The sequence below is a fragment of the Ischnura elegans genome, chromosome 5 (assembly GCF_921293095.1).
Source record: "Ischnura elegans chromosome 5, ioIscEleg1.1, whole genome shotgun sequence".
Taxonomy (NCBI): Eukaryota; Metazoa; Arthropoda; class Insecta; order Odonata; family Coenagrionidae; genus Ischnura; species Ischnura elegans.
The window spans coordinates 23,029,156-23,049,578 of NC_060250.1; the positions used below are offsets into that span (position 1 = coordinate 23,029,156).

The 20,423-nt window shown below is 38.3% G+C and overlaps 1 protein-coding gene across 1 annotated transcript in view; it reads left to right on the forward strand.

Annotated features, from left to right (window-relative positions):
* The window catches only part of LOC124158587 (protein gone early), a 223,208-nt gene that overhangs the window by 14,533 nt on the left and 188,252 nt on the right, over positions 1–20,423 (forward strand). The window lies entirely within an intron of this gene.

The following is a 20,423-nucleotide window of genomic DNA, read 5'->3' on the forward strand; positions in this document are numbered from 1 at the left end:
GGAGGACCCAGTGCGTCCTGTAGATGCTAACTTTCCGGCCTCGGTGGCGGTGGGGTAAAGTCCTCGCCTGCCAATCCGTAGGTCGCGGGTTCGAATCCCGCATGGGTAGGTGGTCCCTAACTAGGGCATGGATGTTTGTGATGTTCTGTTGTTATCGTTGAAACACCCGTTGTAAAGGGCCGTTCTGAGCTGTTTACGGGGAGGAAGGAAATAAATGAAATTATTGGTGCGTTACTGTCCATAGCTCAGCGATAAACACATGGCTATCAATTTAGTATTAAGTAATATTTACTTCATAATATTCATTACATCATCATTCGTGAGTTTGTAGAAAAACTAAAGAATTGATCGATCGCATTGTCACGAGTAAAAATTTCGTTTAATTACCGTGATAATGTACGTCTACATATTATCCTGCGGACCAACTCCGCGGTGTTTGGCAGGGGGTAACCAATCATGAGCATGGGGCGTGAAGAGGCCACGTGCACGCCAAACGGTCGTAAAAAAGATTAGGCATAGTATCAAAAACTACTTGCACTGTCATGCAAAGGCAGAACTTGCCATCGAATAGTATTTCATATCTTAAATCAGCGCAAGGTTGGAAAAAATACAATAATTAAAACGTTCAATTAGTCTTACTTGCGATTGACGCATTCGTACCTGCAGTTCGGATTGCTCAGCCCGTCATCGAGATGAGTGACAACTTTTGTAGGTCCATCTTTATGCGCTGTGGGCGAAAAATCATCGTAAATATGAGTTGAGAATCCTTATGGTAATATGAGTGTTCAGGAGGTGGAGTTAAGATTGAAGCACTATTCTGGGTTTCCTTGACAGTACAAAATATATCACCTGGGGTCAATAGTGTCTGTGCTCAATCCTTCATCCATACCTTGCCCTATTACTGTTTCTTAACCTGTTCCGTGGTCACCGTCAATTGCAGTCGGAGTGGGGGGGGGGGGGGGTTAATCTGCTTTTATAGCCTTTGCTGCAATTATGCTTTCACGGTTTAATTTTATGATTTGCGGGTGTGAATTTAGTTCTGTGCTCACAGTTAAGATCACGAGTGATTCAGAGGAGGATCCTTGGGTCGGCCTCTAAATGTGTTGTCACCCACCGCGCATTTAAATAGGTTTACAAAAGTCGCCACTCGCGTCGTTGACGGACAAATTGATCCGAGTTCCTCTGGTAATAAGGTATAATTAATGGTGTTGATCGACATTTATATGCTGGATAATGTGATCTATCAAATTCATAACTTTTCAATGTCATTTATCGCAATCACAATCATCACAATGCAAGATATTTGGAAAAAGTGGATCGCGTTGCACTCATCACCGCGCCGCGGATGTTTTGGAAAAATCATTAAAGAACACCGAAATCGCAACAGAAATCAGCCTGGTATGGAATGGATTAGGTATATATTGGTATGATGGTATATCATCAACTTTTATTATGAGTGGGCATGGCTCTGCTCTTCCAAGGCACCCCTAGATCTGCGGAATATTTTATACACTCTGCCATTTTTTCCACTATTGTTAATTTTCTATGCTAATCATAAATATTAGTGTAATAAAAATACATTTTGTAGTAGAATATTTTCAAGTGCCATTCAAAACATGTTAGCATACCTTTTTTCTATCGAATTTAGCATACCTATTTTCGAACCAATGGCGTCATTTTTGGGGGGAAAACTTATATCTTTATCCTTCTGTCCCTGTTTTAATTCTCTTAACCTCGTTCGCTTTTCGCAGCGAATATACCCGTGTAATTATGGGCGTATTTAATTTAACGAAGCTCTCTAAGGTAATTTCATTGCATAACTTGACCTGCATTCATTCTTTGTCTGCTGCTTACCCTTCAGAATGTTCTGAGCTCGCTGATAATCTCAACTATTCTTGATGTATCACGTTGTTACGTGGTATACTCGGGTGCCACTATTGCGGCGATTTATAACTTGTTTTACAGCTGCCATTGTAGTGTAGTGATCGTGTTCCATGAGTCTGTTTCGTCTTGTGTGGTCTCTGATGGAGTCGTACGCCTTTGATTGGTCGCACATGCCGCCTGTCCAGCATGCTTTGCAATGCCGTTTCTTTCCGAATCGTAGCTTTACGATCTCCGGGCTTTTTATGATCCTTCCCTTTCGCCGTGATCACTCGATTAATGAGCGCTGCGTCGCGAAAGAAATGTTTACGCTTCACTGCTTTTTGGATCTCCTCCTCCCCCCTCTGACAATGAGTATCTTTTCTACCCTTGCTCTTGTGCCCTGGTTGTTTTCCTTTTGTTTTTGCGTTACCTATAGGAAATACGTTTTGTGGATTGCCATGATTTACTTATATTATTTTTATTAATTATTAATTACATATCACTCAATTATTCATGAACATTGAAGTAATAGTACACCTCTATATTACCCTGCGAGCCACTTGTAGGCAGTGGCGGATACAGATGGGGGCGCAGGGGGCGCGCGCCCTCACCTTGCGGGGTTGCATTTCCAAACATTGCAGAACCACAATTGTAACTTTTTTATACCATAATATGGCATTGTCTTGTTTTTTTACTTAATCACTTCTTACAATTTGCATGTGACTTGATTATTTTGTATTACGATAAATGTAAAGGTAACTCAAGGTATCTTTAGCCCCCCCCCACTCTGAGTTTTTTTCTGAATCCGCTACTGCTTGTAGGGTGATATATGATTTTATGCTTTCCCGACGAATAATGTGGTTAAACGTTTCTGGGGACTGACACCGGGTTAAATACTCCATTTTAGCATGAATGGAGTTTTTAAACCGGCTAAGTAGAGTATTTATATACAGTAGCATAAAGTGGAGTATTTTACCCGGTGGGAATCGTTAACATAAACTAGTAGGGTGTTTGGTAGAGAGTGACTAATCTCCAGCATGCTATTAGGATCCCATCATGCACACAACATGGTTATAAATAATACACAAAATATCAACAAAGCATGCGCATTAATGCAAGGCCAAAACTTGCCAACGGTTTTTAACTTTCTTAGTTTTTCTAACTTGGTATCATTTCACCGTAGCAATAAAAGAATCAATTACTGTAATAATTTCACTGCTTGGTGACATTATCATGGCGGAAAACATTTTTTTTTAACTCGGCTGAATATACCCTGTCCTTAGGGGGGTTTTTTCCCTAGGGGATTATATAAGGATAGGAAATAAAACCCTTTAAGATGAAGATAATTAAGAAAAAAAGTAATATTTTTATTATTTTTATGGATAAGAGCGAGGACATGGCCTGAAATGTTAATGTCATATGTTTTCTTCAATCGCATGTATTTAAGTATTTAATTTAATTAGGTTTCATTGCTTAAAATGAGTAAACCTTACCTTGCATTGCTCTTGATGCCCCCCTCCCTTCAGTTAACGATCCATAAAATAAAGCTATTGTCAAACTTTACTGGACACGGTGCCCGTGAGAGTCAGAAAGACAGGAAACCCTGGGCCTACGAGTTTCGCCGTTAGGGATTTTGCTGAAATGCTGCTCTTCGCTGCAAATCGGATTCGGATATTTATATTATGTATTTATACAGATGCCTTTATTCAACCGTCATTCCATGATGCACAATTAATAGACCTTATTTTGTAATTTTTATGAGAAATCCATGCGTCTCCTTTCTTTAACCATTTCCTTCAACTGTCATCTTTTTTTGTTCACCTTCCTAGCGATTGCTGCGATTAATAACACTGATAGCGCATCTGTTACTATTATTGATAGTCCTAAGAAATGACGACATCTTAAACTCTATTTTTAGTCAATTTACCTTCCTCTCGTAATCTCTTCTACCATAATACGACAGTATGTGAAGTCACCTTTCATGCCATCTAAAACGACCTCTCAGAATGTTCGGAGTAGGCTCGGCCCATATTTCGTTCTTCGCTCATGTATCGACTCACAGCCTAAGTGGTCTAGCAATGCGCTCGTGCTGCTCTGTTCATCATAGGAAACCTTAAAAAATGTAGCTGACCTACGCTGTGCCTTGCTGATTTCGCAATCGGTCATGTCTCTTATGGGTCCCGTTATGGCTTTCCTGCAATAGTAGTTGCAAAGATTAGAGTAATTTTATGCTTTCTTTGTTGAGATCGTCCTAGCGGACTTCTATCACAACCCCAGTTGGGAATGTCGGTTCCTGTTTTTATCATTTTTGTGCCCACTTGTCTGCCGGATGTGTTGAAATTCTCGAATTTCTACTATACTCTCAGCCTCTCTTATCTCCTCGCTCTAAAGATACCCCCGGTTTTTATTTTTGTCCTTGTCTCTATTTCATTCGGCTCAGTGTTTGCGAACCTTAGATCATGAACGGAGGCGTTACTTCCAAAATAAGGTATAAGTTGTTACTGAAGTGGCGAAGAGCCGGGGCCGGGTGATTATTGGCTTCTTTGTATACGATCAAGTTTGATTGACAAGAACGAGAACTGTCATAGTGTTGATAAAAGCTATTTCTAAGCATTTAATATGCTATATTCCCCAAGTTATCTTGAAGTTTGTGGGCTTATGTGTTTAAAAAAATGTAAGTTTAAAGGGCTAATTTACTGTATCCACCTAATACGATACGTTTATTTCTCTCTCCCGCACTGCAGGATTCCACTGCACCTATCCGCACTCCACGGACGATTATGACACTATTTTAATCGAAATAAAGGTTTATTTTCGGTTACAGAAATAATAACATAAGCCTTTTGAGAATTAAAAGACTACAGTTCTGAAACATTTCGGAAAATTGTTCTTGGAATTAACATCACATCAACTATTCTGTAGATGACATAATGCTCCGTCTATGGCTGGAACACGGTCGCTTTATTCTAACTCTTTTTTATGAAGTTTGCAACCTCGCTCATATCGCACTTCGCCAAAGCCAAGGTTGAATTCTTTGCCTCGCACTTGTGTTTTCCACTTTCGCTCTCATTTCCGTCTTCACCTGCCCTTCCCCACCCCCTTCTATCCGGCAACCACCCCTTCGTGCACCAGTTAGAGGTGGTGGGGGGGGGGGGGGGGGGGTGAAAGGTGTTGTCGTCACTATCCACGCAGGGACTCAACAACAGGTGGGCAGGGCCAGGTGCGATGTCTGCCTATCCTGTTGTCGTCGTCAGCGTTCGCGCCCTCCGACACTGTTAATAATCTTCCGCTAGCAAAATTTTAGAAGAACCCCGCCTTTGGGAAGGAAAATACTGTCCTCGCAAATAGTCGCGATACTGAGTTTGAAGTGTTGTTTCTAGGTTAATTATCGATCTGTTGTACTTTAAATAAACAAGAACTGAAAATGAATTTAAGTCTACGTTTACTTAATGTTATCAGCATCTCATCATTAGATGAACATTTGGTGTCAGGCTTTGTTTAACTAATGGTATTATTTTTTACCCTTGGAATGCGGTAGCTCCGCTTTGAACTCGTTTTTTCAAGAACTTCTTATTTTAAATCTACATGTAAATTATGCCCCTGCGAGCCACCACTTGGGTGTATGTCAGGGGGTGTTCAATTACCAGCATGCAATTGGATTCCCACATGCACACCACACGGTCCAAAAAAACGTCACGCATTCCCATAACTTATATCTATCATTTTACAGCTATCTGTGCCATCATATGGGATCGGAGTGTTGAAGAGGAACTTTGTTTTCTTAGTTCAGTAGCTGATCTTGCGATCCTTGCAGGAAAAAAATATGCAAACGAGTTTACATCTGTACACGTATGTGTGTAGCAAATCTCTGGTAAAATGAGCACTCTTTTTGCGACGTATCTAGCTTGGTGCGATGCTTGGCAGTTAGAATTAAATTTGGAAAAATGCGTCGTAATGAATTTCTGGAAGAAGAATAACTCCCTACAGCGTAACTATGTCATTCGGGGCACGCAGTTAAAGGCAGTTGAATCTGTGAAATATCTAGGGGTTAGACTCAATAATGATCTATCGTGGAATAAACATATTCGAGAAATAACCGGTCAAGCTAATCGTAAAATGGGTTTTGTTAAAAGAATATTAGGAAAGTGCGACGACAAAGTGAGAGAAATTAGCTACTTTTCCCTCGTTAGACCACATTTGGAATACGCTGCCAGTGTTTGGGACCCTCATGAAAAAGGCTTAATAACAGAGTTAGAACGCGTGCAAAGAAGAGCTGCCAGGTATGTGAAAGGTCGTTACGATAGTCTTGTTAGTGTAACTGACCTCTTACATAAACTCGGATGGGAATCTCTGTCGGACCGATGATTGAAAAATAGACTAAACCTTTTAGATAAATTCAAGAGCAGTGTCTTTTCTGACGAAGTTAACCATATCTTGCGGACGCCAACGTACTACGGAAGATCAGATCATATAAATAAAGTAAGAGAGATAGATTGCAGAACAGACAGATTCCGAATGTCATTTTTTCCACGATCAATAAGAGATTATAACGGCAGCAATAGAACGCGTAAATAGATTGCATGACTTGTAGTGTAGCCTACTAACCTATGTAAAACTTACTGCATGTTTCTGAATTTCTATTCTATATTCTATTTCTAACAGCATATAGTAGTATAGTTTGTTATTATACGGGACGTTTCTTGGACGGTGTGGTGTGCATGTGGGATTCCAAATGCATGCTGCATGCTGGTGATTGATCACCCCCTGCCAAACACCCTAGAGGTGGCTCGCAGGGTAATTTGTAGATGTAGATGTAGAAGCCAGCTGCATATTTTGAAATTTACATTGATACGTCTCCGTTTCACATCCTATTCCGTTAAGTCACCTCGTAGTGTTGGGATAAATGCAGTTCATGGTTTCCAGAACACAATCAGTTTGAGAAATTCTCAATGCATTTTAAGTCTCACGCATGTTTGTTTTACGTTTTATTGTGAATCTTGTCGTTCAAACGCATAGTGTGATTATTGAATTTTGAAATGTGCGCAATAAGTAGTTATATAATTGCTTAAGTTTAGTGTTTCCACCAATTCCATTCGTGTTTCAATTTCCCATCAAGTTTCCATTCCTGAAACCGCAATAACGATATAATAATTTCCTTATAATGACGATAACAATAACCTTCTTGATGACGTTTATGTCGAAATCTTGGTCGGAAATAAATTGTCAGTGAGGAAAGTACGTGATGAATTTTCGTCTTCTGATCGTTTAAGTCCTAGCTCAGAAAGAATAGTAGCCCATGTGTGCTTGTTTGTATATCTTTGTGGGTGGTTATCGGGCTGTCGGCCGTTCCTTTGGGATTTTTATCCGCTGGATGCGGTTGTTTGTCTGGACCCAGCCGTTGGCGCGGCGATGACTGAATGGTCTCATACAAAACCTTTCTTCGCCTTTTCCTTCCTACTGCCGCCAATCTCGTCTTTCTCCCACGCTCACCCTCCCACCGGCTCTCCTCATCAACGCCTCTTCAGCATTTTCCCATCGGCCGCCTAGCATCTCAAACCCGTTCCTCCCCGCCCACCCTTCGGGAAACAATTGACACGCCCCATAGAACGGGTCTCAAGTAGCCCGGAGAGCTCTGCATCGGCCCGTAGCCCAGTAGCGCGAAAGCTGCAACCTTTTACGTCTGCGTGAAGTCTGTGTCATACACGTGGCGTTCATAATCGGTACTCGACAATCCGTCTATAATGCGTATTTTACAAGTTTTGCCTTTATATTACTGTGGAAGTATAATTTGTTTTTATACGCAAAGGCCGCTATAATGATTTCATTCGCATGTTCATTCGCCGTGTATAACGTAACAATTCGCGAATGAACCTTCATGAGCATGATCATTCAGTGAAAATTGCTCGCAATCCTGTGAATGATCACGTGATTATTCAGCATGGTCATTCACCGTGTACTGCGGCCTTAACATTTTTATGACGGTGTGGTGCGCATGTGGGAATCCTTTTGCATGGTTGTGATTGATCACTTCCTGCCACACATTCTAGAGGTGGCTCGCAAGGTATTGCATTTTTAGTTGTGTACCAATCATGTTCTCTACTTTCCTTTTAGTTTTTCGTATTATTTCCACCTGTATAGTGAATTCTCTCGTATCGTCACATTTTTCTCTCTTAGTTATTACTCGTGTTTGATAATAGAAGATGACAGCTATTGAGGAAGCTTTCTTTCTAAGTGGATAGATAAAACCTTTGGTATGAATGTGGAGAGATGGTGGTTGGAGGATTTGTTTTGAGCTCTGTCGTTCAAAAGATACACGTCCGTAACCATATTTATGTTATAATTTGGTATTGCTTACATGTCAGTATTTTATTATGAATTGGTTACGATTTTTTATTGGGTATTTTATTTGCACTAATGTGGCCTTCTAGTATTTTCAGAGGAAGTAAAAAAATACTGGATCAATAAAATATTTTTTTAAGTTACGTTTTTTTTAAGGATATATCCTGCATCAAAATTCAAAGCTAATAACTTTTTTGAGAAAATAGTTTTTGAGCTCGCACATACATTACTATTTTACAGTTTAAAACTCTCTTAAATGAATTTTTAATATGTGTATTTAGACGCTGTATCAATATTTAAAATGTACTTACAAACGTTTTATTTATGTGTAGACACGTTTATAATGACTAACTTACTTTCAAGGCCGCATCCATAATGTTTTTCTGGGGGGGGGGGGGGGGCAAAGGGACGGATCTTCTTATATTTGAGATAGAAAACAACATACAACAATTACCATGCGAAATATTCTCTTTATATTAATAAGAAAGTTATAAGTATGAAATTAAATGGTTAAGGCTCCGTAATATATGTAACTAAACGAACGTGATGATAACTATGTTGAAAACCTTGTCCATTTGTTTAAGCGTCCGGGGGGGGGGGGCGTGCCCCCTTGCAACCCCTAAATCCGACTCTGCTACTTGTGCATCAAAACACTACTCGAGTACTTGCTAGTGGTTCACATTATTACTGAACTGGAATGTATAACTTTTGTTCTAGTCCTGCAGTTACTGTGCAAATATGCATTTTTTCAATTTTAATGTAGGTCACAAAAAATCCGAAATTCGCCGAGATGGTAATGATTTTTCTAGCTGTCTTGAGACGTACTATTTGTCCTTTGACCAACTGAAGCTCTCTATTTTGTCTTTTATTTATAATTTGTGGTACTCTTTAACAATTTTCTAAATTCTGGCTTGGAAGTAGGAATGATCCGAAGTGGATCGCCTGGTGTTCGAGTGATTGTAGTCCGGTCAGCTGATCTCTCCGCCGGCGGCAGAACTCTTTACTTCTTTTGATGCCACTGCTGCAGTCTCGCGCTCTCTGTGGGCGTGATACCAGTGGGAATTCATTGCTTTCCATGCGCAATTTCTCCCCTCCCCTGTTTTTTTTTCCGCCAATCGTTTCGTTTTTCATTTTCGCGCGACCGGGAAAGGGGGCGACAGCTCTCTCGCGGCCGAGTGCTTCTTCGTCTGCTTTCTAATCGACTCCTCTTCCCCGCTCAGTTGTGTCTGTTCGCCGTATAGGGTAATTTGCATTCCCGTCCTTCATTTCAAGCAAAACATACAAAAAATGTGAACTTCGGCAACACCACGCACAGTAGATAGGGCACGAGAACTTACCTTGCCTTATGGTTATTTCTCATCATATGCCGTCATGTCTAAGATAGGTTTGACGCAGCTCTCCACTCATTTTTCATATTGGTTTATCTTTTTACACCAACGTCATTCTTCTCTCTTACTTTCTTCTCAAGCACAGAGACCTCATAGATAAACTCGTATGGGAATCTCTGTCGGACCGTCGATTGAAAGAAAGACTAAACCTATAGATAAATTCAAGGGCAGTGTCTTTTCTAACCAAAGTAGCCATATTCTACGTGCGACAGCGTACTAGGGAAGATCAGATCATATTAATAAAATAAGAGATATAGACTGATCTTTTAGAGAGAGATATAGATACTTAGATCTTTTTTCCACGATCAATAAGAGATTATAACGACAGCGTTAGGCCTCACAAATAGATCAGATGACTTCAGGTGTAGCCTACTTTACTTATATATAGCTTGATGCATGTTTCCAAATGTTATTATTATTTTTAACAGCATGTGGTAGTATAATTTGTTGTTATGCGTGACGTTTTTTGGACCGTGTGGTGTGCATGTGGGAGACCAATTGCGATCACCCCTTGCCAAATACTCTGGAGGTGGTTAGCAGGGTATAATGTAGATGTAGATGAATTGAGGATGTTGCGAATTGCCCCGAATTTTCCTCATTATCAATTAGGAATTCCCTCTTTAATTTACAATAACTTCGATTGCCTTCATTTCTTTATATGTATCCTACCTTTTTTATCTTACTACGCTTTCCTCCATTGGTCAGAGTGAAATTAAAATCCTTACTTCTGTCGTTATTTCACTTACTTTAACCATATAGGACACCTGCAAAATCATTCATCTACTCCCATGAACAATATATGATAGAACTATACTTAGAGAAGAGAATTTACTGACAAACAATTCTTGAAAAATGAATTATTTAATAAAACATAGGATGCCAATAACGTCATATCTTGATTCGCGGTGAAAGAGTGAATCCTGAAAACTAAACAGTGTAAAAGCTTTGAAAAAGAGTGTACCATTATTCTACTTCGATTTTTACATATCCTGCGAGCCACGTCTTGGGTATTTGGCTGAGGGCCACCAATCAACAGAGTGCAGCATGATTACCACATGCACACAAAAAATCATAAAAAAACACTTGAGTTAAATCAATATGTGAACATTCATGTATGTGGTATGAGCTCCAACCAAGGGTGCGTTGCCTCATGAAACCAACTAGCCCACATCACAAATACACTCACACAGGATGCCAAATCTTGTTATCGGGTAGTAATCAACGTAGTATATCCATCCTACGTTAAACTATGGAAGGTGTGTTGACAGCGATGGAATTCCGGCCGTACAATTCTTAAAGAGTGAAAAAACCAAGAAAAGGGAAAATGCAGGAAGAAATGCGTTTTATTTTGCACATGTTATGCAAATATAGTCGTGCGCAGTGAGTCGCGACATAAGCCTCCTTTTGCTGGTCGGTCGCCTGCATGTGGGTTCGATTGATGGAGCATGTACGACACAACTTTTTCCCCGTTCCTCCCCACCCCCTCTCCCCCTAACCACGCGAGAGTGGCTCACTCGGATCAACGCCCTGCATGGCAACCGTCTTGGAGACCGCGTTCGCGCATTTGTTCCTCGATTGTTATGATCGGACTCCTAGCGTGTGACTAGGATGCTGGACGGCAGAACTGATCGCATTCAAATTGCATAGAAAGTTAGTTGGGCCTCTGGCCACAGATAATTCTAATAGTAAAATGAGTTTTTCAGGGTTAACTATTGTTTAGAGATTATATTTTGCTGCGGTATACTTTACTGCATGTTTTTTCAATGTATGTGAAAGCGTATTTGTGAATATCGGAAATAACATCGTTTAGGATGCTGGACGGTAGACCTGATCGCATTCAAATTGCATAGAAAGTTAGTTGGGCGTCTGGCCACAGATAATTCTAATAGTAAAATGAGTTTTTCAGGGTTAACTATTGTTTAGAGATTATATTTTGCTGCGGTATACTTTACTGCATGTTTTTTCAATGAATGTGAAAGCGTATTTGTGAATAGCGGAAATAACATCGTTAGTTTCTCGGTCTTTTATTCTTATCCTAAGAATTATTGAAAGTCACCATTTCAAGGAGTGTTTCCGTTCTATTTCACCATGGAACAGGAAAACTACCAAATTTAAAGTTCTCCACACCTTAAACACGCTGTGAGGCTCCGAATACATTTTATATCATTTTGGCACTTAAAATTTAACGTTAAGCAGACATCGTTATGCATCAAATCTAGACAAAAGTTTCAAGTGATTTCTTAATTTCTCTGAGGCTTTGGGAGGATCATCCGTAGTTACGCCACTGTTTTGGAACATATTCAATCAATGCCCTGAAAAGATCGAGATCCTCAGGTCCACTGGGGAAAAGGGGTGTTTATAATATTCATGTAACGTATTTAGCTCCAGTATAATTTTACTTTAATATTAATATTTTTCCTGGGGGCGGGGGGGCACAGAGACCTGACAGGCAAATGGTCTTCTCATATTTGAGATTAAAAACAACCTACAACAATGGCTGTATAAAATATTATCTTTATTTGAATATGAAAGTTATCAATATGAAATTAAATGATTGAGGTTCCGTTATACACAAAACAAAACGAAAGCAATGATAACCATATTAAAAATCTTGTCTATTTTTTAAGGGTCTGGTAGGGGGATACACGTGCCTCCCTAAATTCGCCTATATACACCAACATGCAGTATTCAATGCAATATGAAACTATGATGACTATCTTCGTCATAAGACCATACCACATGCGCGTGTTAGCAGACGGTGTGATCTCTCATTGATCATGCATTGCCACATGCAAGTTGGCACGAACCCTGCAATAAATGCATGTAATTAAATGGCAAAACATCCTTTCAACTATATAGCCTACCTAGCGAGTGCAGCGATAATCACATTGCTGATACATTCGTAGCTATCCCTGATAGTCCTTATAATCCTTATAGTCCTTATAGGCCGCTATACACGGCGAATGATTTCATTCGCATGATCATTCAGCATGATCATGCGCATGATCATTCACCGTGTATAACGGAATAATTCGCGAATGAAACTTCATGCGCATGATCATTCAGTGAAAATTAGAACACGTTCTATTTTGCTCGCATGATCCTGTGAAATATCGCGTGATCATTCAGCATGATCATTCGCATGATCATTCACCGTGTAAAGCGGCGGAAAGGACGACATCTAAAATCTCTCTGTTCTGCAGTCTATTTATTTATCTTACTTTCGTGATATCATCTACCGTAATACGACGGTAAGTGAAGTATACCTCTCATGTCATCTGCGAACACGTCCTCTCTGAATCTACTTTGCTCTATTACCGAGCTCCCGTGTCGTAAGCATCCCCCTAGCCTCTTAGGGGAATCTTTTCATGGAACCGACGAGAGTAATAATAAAAGAAAGCTCGACCGCGCTCCGAGGCGACCTCAGTATGGTTTAGTGCGCAACCACCTCGATGAGCGATACACGTCTCTTAGCCGTGGAAGCATCTCACGCCTCGAGGAAAGCATATTTCGACATTCAAGTCCTCGCATTAACACCAACCCTAGGAATAGGTCTCACTCGGTGTGTGTTTGTGCGAGGTAGCCGAGATATATGCATGGAAATATCCAGTTGGCGCCGTTACATTCCCCCGTTGGGATGCGAGCCCCGCGTTCTCTGTTTACGCTTGTCATTTGGGATAGTGCGCCGGAGGAAATGCAACGCGCACGAAATGTTGCGAATGCATCGCTATTTCTTCCCATTGCAACCATCCCCATCTATTTCTATTTCATCCAATCTTATTTCTCCATGCGTGGAGGGAGTAATCTCTGGGCAAATGTAAAGTGGAACACTCTCGGCAAGAAGAGTCGACAAATGCGGAATCGCCGAGTCCCATGCTAAATCCCAACTCCTTATAATTTTGGGTTACGTTTTCAGTTATCAATTTATTTATTTTATTAAAAATTATGTTAAGTTAAAATCTGGTGCGTATCCGTACTCGAGAGTATAAAATACTAGTATAATTTCTAGTATTTTTCATCGTATGAAATCAGTATCAACCATCCCAATTACCATTTACGTCTCGAACAGCGTATTGCACCTAATGGCAAAATCGAGTTATCATCCTTAGTTCACAACAAAAAAATACGCATTAATAATATTAATAATCATAATAATTCTGATTTATTTACTCTCAACATTTTGATTTTACAGCTGATAAGGACAAAGGAGAGGGAGCTTTAGGTGGTCTCCAAGGTCATAAAACAAAATCTGAGCCACCATCAAATAAAAAAAAACGTATGCCAAAAAGTAATGCAGCAAATATTGCATAAGTGTTGTTAAAGAAATGACATCAGAATAAATGTTCAATCATTTCTTGAGAAAAAGGCAAGTCTTTGGCAAATCTTAACATCCTATTTGAGAATTTGATTTGTTAAATTTCAGCGGGCTGTGAATTAAATATCTTTGGTCCATAGAGAGAAAGCAACGTTTACAAAAAGTTTATCTCGGTCTGCTGGTTACAATGATTGACTCACTCCTTAAATTATGTTTAAATTTATGATTTATACTCGGCATATTACCACTTCTGGCATAAAACAATTTTCAGACTTTAAATAAACGAGTCGATTGGGCGCTTGAATTCTTCAAGCGGGTAATTAGGAGGGTGGGAACATAGTTGTGTTACATGTTTCCGAGTCATATGCCCATAAGTGGTTCAAAAAGCGAAAGAAACACCCCAAATATCGTTTGAATGAGTGAAATATGCGGACAATACGCTCATTCACTGTCAACAATACTTAAGACCTTCTTAGTAACCACGGTGATCAATGCTTCGGGAAACCATTTTGATATGAATGAATTGCGCAATGTAGAAAAATATATAGTGTACGATAGATGAACTTATGAAATGTAGCCGATTTTTCTTATTTTAGCCCTTAACCTAGGATTATATCACCTTTATTTTTGATTTTTAGCGTTTGAATACAGCAGACTTAATGAAATTAAATACATCATTATTAGAAAATAAATGAACAGTGACTAATGAAATGATTATTCGAATAAATATGTCTCGAATAATGAAGTAATGTTCGGATTTCTCTGACGATGTATGTCTCTCAATGCTGTCATTTTTCTAGATCTAAGGAAGGTTTATAACAACAAAACGCATTGATTACAATAAATATATAAATACGGTTATGAAACTTAAATTGGAGAAAGAACCGAAGAATGTTCAACTGTCTCCGTTGATGTTATATTTGGTAAGTAATAGCAGTTCGATATATTTTACAAAAGGTATATTCGATAGGTGTCGAATGGGAGCATAACAAACGAATATATTTCATTGGTGCAGCATGAACAATGCTTTAATAAACATATTCATAAAATTTCTTTTGTCTAACATCAGTAGTAAAAAAGATACGCAAATTAGCATATTTGCTACCATAATCATAACGAATTGTCAAGTTTACTCACATGTGAAAATATAAATTCGCAATCCTATTGATTTATCTTCCCATTAGGTCATCTACCCTATATTTCATGGTCAAATACGCCCGCGGATGTAAAATCCTGCATGTTATAGCAATTCAATATATATTTTAAGAAAACGCTGAATCGATATACATCTAATGAGACAGTAAATGGAAAACATATTCGATTGGGCTTTGTGAAGAATATCAGGATGTACACATTCACCAAATTTCATTGGTCCAAAAAATATACGAATCAAGTTATGCCATTTTCCGTATTTTGTATAATAATCGATTCGATCATTCGATTATACTGCATCTGTAATGTAAAATTCGCAATGCGTTTGATTTTAATTCCGGTCAATGGCCATTCACCATATTATTCCTGGTCAACTTTGCCCATTGATGTAAATTCCGATGTGTTATAACAATTCCATATATTTTAAGAAAAAGTATATTCGATATATATCGAATGAGAGACTACATACAAAAAATCTTCCCATTGGGCATTGTGAGGAATACCAATGTGTACCCATTCACCAAATTTCATTGGTCCAACGCATATACTATTTAAATTATGCCAATTTGCATATTTGCTACAATAATCGATTCGATCTTTCGATTAAAATGCCATCTGCACTGTAAAATCCGCAACGCTGTATATTATAATTCCAGTTAATAGTCATCTACTCTATAATTCCTGGTCAACAATGCCTGTGGATGTAAATTCCTAAATTTTAACGCAAATCGATATAATTTGGATAATGAAGATTCGATATATATCGCATGTGAGACCATATACAAAACATATTTCTATTGGGCATTGTGAGAAATATCATGATATACCCATTCCCAAAATTTCTTTGGTCCAACTTATAAAGCAATCAAGTTATGCCAATTTGCGTATTTGCTATAATTATCGTATCGATCTTTCGATTATACTGACATCTGTACTTTAAAATCCGCAATACTATTGGTTTAACTTCCAGTGTATGGGTAACTTCTTTAAAATTCCTGGTCAACTATGTCCCTACATGTAAAATCCTATAGGTTATAGCAATTCGATATCTTTTAAGAAAAAGTAGATTCGATATATATCGAACGTAAGACTACATACAAAACATATTTCCATTGGGCATTGTGAGAAATACCAGGTTTTACCCATTCACGAAATTTCATTGGTCCAGCGGATATAGTATTGAAGTTATGCCAATTTACGTATTTGCTATAATAATCGAATCGATTTTTCGATCCTACTGACATCTGTATTGTAAAACTCGAAATGCTATTGGTTTAACTTTCTGTCTATGGGTATCTACTATATAAAACCTGGTCAACTATGCCCTTGGATGTAATATCCTATTTGTTATAGCAGTTCGATATATTTGAGGAAAAAGCATATTCGATATATATCGCACGTTAGACAACATACAAAACACATTTATGTTGGGCATTGTGAAGAATACCAAGATGTGCATATTTGCCAAATTTCATTGGTCCAACGGGTATACTTTTCAAGTTATACAAATTTGTGTATTTCCTATAATAATTGAATCGATTTTTCGATCATACTGACATCTGTACTGTAAAATCCGCAAGGCTATTGGTTTAAAATCCAGTCAATGGGTATCTACTATTTAATCCCTAGTAAACTATGTCCTTGGATGTAAAATCCTATATGTTATAGCAATTCGATACATTTTAAGAAAAAGTAGATTCGATATATATCGAATGTGAGACTACGTAAAAAACAAATTTTCATTGGGCATCGTGAGGAATACCAATATGTACCCAATCACCAAATTTCATTGATTCAACGGTAAATCTATTGAAGTTATGCCCATTTACGTATTTGCTATATTAATCGAATCGATTTTTCGATCATACTGACATCTGTACTGTAAAATCCGCAAGGCTATTGGTTTAAAATCTAGTCAATGGGTATCTACTATTTAATCCCTAGTAAACTATGTTCTTGGATGTAAAATCCTATATGTTATAGCAATTCGATACATTTTAAGAAAAAGTAGATTCGATATATATCGAATGTGAGACTACGTAAAAAACAAATTTTCATTGGGCATCGTGAGGAATACCAATATGTACCCAATCACCAAATTTCATTGATTCAACGGTAAATCTATTGAAGTTATGCCAATTTACGTATTTGCTATATTAATCGAATCGATTTTTCGATCATACTGACATCTGTACTGTAAAATCCGCAAGGCTATTGGTTTAAAATCTAGTCAATGGGTATCTACTATTTAATCCCTAGTAAACTATGTCCTTGGATGTAAAATCCTATATGTTATAGCAATTCGATACATTTTAAGAAAAAGTAGATTCGATATATATCGAATGTGAGACTACGTAAAAAACAAATTTTCATTGGGCATCGTGAGGAATACCAATATGTACCCAATCACCAAATGTCATTGATCCAACGGTAAATCTATTGAAGTTATGCCCATTTACGTATTTGCTATAATAATCGAATCGATTTTTCGATCATACTGACATCTGTACTGTAAAATCCGCAAGGCTATTGGTTTAAAATCCAGTCAATGGGTATCTACTATTTAATCCCTAGTAAACTATGTTCTTGGATGTAAAATCCTATATGTTATAGCAATTCGATACATTTTAAGAAAAAGTAGATTCGATATATATCGAATGTGAGACTACGTAAAAAACAAATTTTCATTGGGCATCGTGAGGAATACCAATATGTACCCAATCACCAAATTTCATTGATTCAACGGTAAATCTATTGAAGTTATGCCAATTTACGTATTTGCTATATTAATCGAATCGATTTTTCGATCATACTGACATCTGTACTGTAAAATCCGCAAGGCTATTGGTTTAAAATCTAGTCAATGGGTATCTACTATTTAATCCCTAGTAAACTATGTCCTTGGATGTAAAATCCTATATGTTATAGCAATTCGATACATTTTAAGAAAAAGTAGATTCGATATATATCGAATGTGAGACTACGTAAAAAACAAATTTTCATTGGGCATCGTGAGGAATACCAATATGTACCCAATCACCAAATGTCATTGATCCAACGGTAAATCTATTGAAGTTATGCCCATTTACGTATTTGCTATAATAATCGAATCGATTTTTCGATCATACTGACATCTGTACTGTAAAATCCGCAATGCTATTGGTTTTAAAACCAGTCTATGGGTATCTACTATTTAATCCCTAGTAAACTATGTCCTTGAATGTTAAATCCTACATGTTATAGCAATTCGATATATTTTAAGAAAAAGTAGATTCGATATATATCGAACGTGAGACTGAATACAAAACATACTACCATAGAGTATCGTGAGAAATACCAAGATGTACCTGTTTACCAAGTTTCATTGGTCCAACGTACACACTTATCAAGTTATGCCAATTTGCGTATTTGCTATACTAATCGAATCGTACATTAGACACTGCTGACATCTGTACTGTAAAATCCGCAATCCTATTGATATCTCTTCTATGGTCACTCCCTTATCCCTGCCTTCTCTAATATCCCCGCTTTCAAAATTTAGCCTATGTTCTTATATTTGTGACGTAGATAGACGGGATGCGTGTATTTCTTATGGGGGCCTAATACAAAAAGATATAAATTCAAATCGATGTATCTTCATTAGGAAACATAATTCATCTAAATAATTTATGTGTGCGCATAATTCATTTTTTTCCTTACATATTGTGTATAATGAGTCGTTGAATGATGAGTTTGATTGCTTGGTTCTGCATTCCACCAGTTATAGATTCATCCTTGATGTGTCTCTTAGACGAGGACAGTGCACTCAGATGCGCCTTCTACCTCTTTATTCACGTATGCTATTCGCATCAAGCCTTGTACATTGAGAAAAAAGTGTTGTACAACCCAGTTTCCGTGATGATATCTCGCGCAACATATCAGTGCTCTCAAGGTTTTTAACCAGTGATTTAGTTTTATAGGGCCATATATCGTGGCACCACTGGCGGATACATATGGAGGGCGCAGGGGGCGCCCCCCCTTGCGGGGCTACCTGTATTGCCTAACCTAGCAGAACCACAATCGAAACTTTTTTATATCATAAGATAGCATTATATTGTATATGTGCATATTCAGCTTAAATGAGACTTTCTCAAACTTTGCATGGGACTTATTTTTCAATCCCATAAAAGTTCTCAATAAATATTTTGCGCCCCCCGTCCCCCTTGAGTTTTTTCTGTATCCGCTACTGCGTGGCATATAATTTAAAAAAAATAGTCAATTATCAGGTTAGCGTAATTTGATTGGCTGACGAAAGCGTGTTTCGATTTCTCCCTGCGATATATGGAATGGTTTTTAGCTCCACAGCTTAGATATGGTAAACGTTTAAAGGTAAGCGGTCGCTGTTCACAGAAGAAAATTGTACCAAGATGGTGAACAAGCGCATGCTGGTTATATACTTTATTAGTATTGGCTGGTGAGTTTGCTTGGAGGCTATTATTGCGACATTATTATTGTATCATTAAAGTTGAAGGGTTTTATATGGGGTTTTGGGGCCTTTCCTGTGGGATAACTTTGAAGTTAAGCAAAAGAAAATCTAAAACATTCTCTTGATTCATCTTATTTTGATGACATTTTGATCCATCTTGTATCATTTACTCGTTTAAAGAAATATACATCTCACAATCGTGAGGTATATAGCCACTACTTACCACGAAATTAAAAGTCTTCTCTTGCGTAATGGTTTGGCCCATATCCTTCTGCACAGGCACGCATGTTAGTAATTTAGACACCGTAGCCCCAGTATTCCAGGGAATTTTTTTGAGTGGCTCAATATGGGAAACATCTTTTGGAGGAGAGGGAGAGATGAAATCGTGAATATTATTTATTGTCTTAATGAATGTGGACGGTCCGGCGTTGTTTGCACGCGTGCAAACGGCTAATGCACCGGTCGTATGCATACATTTCGTGATGGACGTAAAGTCTTGACTACAAAGGCGGAAGATTTTAAGCCGTTTTTCTGCGAGTGCGAATGTGGAAAGCAGCCGCGCTGAACTGCCTCAGGCGACGTTTTCGAAAGAGGTTGTTAGCCTCGCTGTCGTCCAGGCAATTCACGGGCGGAATCAGTAAACAAACAGAGCTCGCCAAATAAACGATTGTTTATATTTTTGCCTCTTTTAGGTGTCCTCGGCGTGTAGCGCTCTGGTTTTTCGGTCAGTGTTTGCGTTGGCATGGCTCCTTCTGCTCAGTTTATTTTGGTTATGATTTTAAACCGTCTTAATTCAAAATTTATTGAAATTAGATCCCCAACTTGATTATTTTGATATCTTAGATACCCAACTTTAACTTATTTGCAAAATGTTTTTAATCAATTTATTCTAATGGACTTG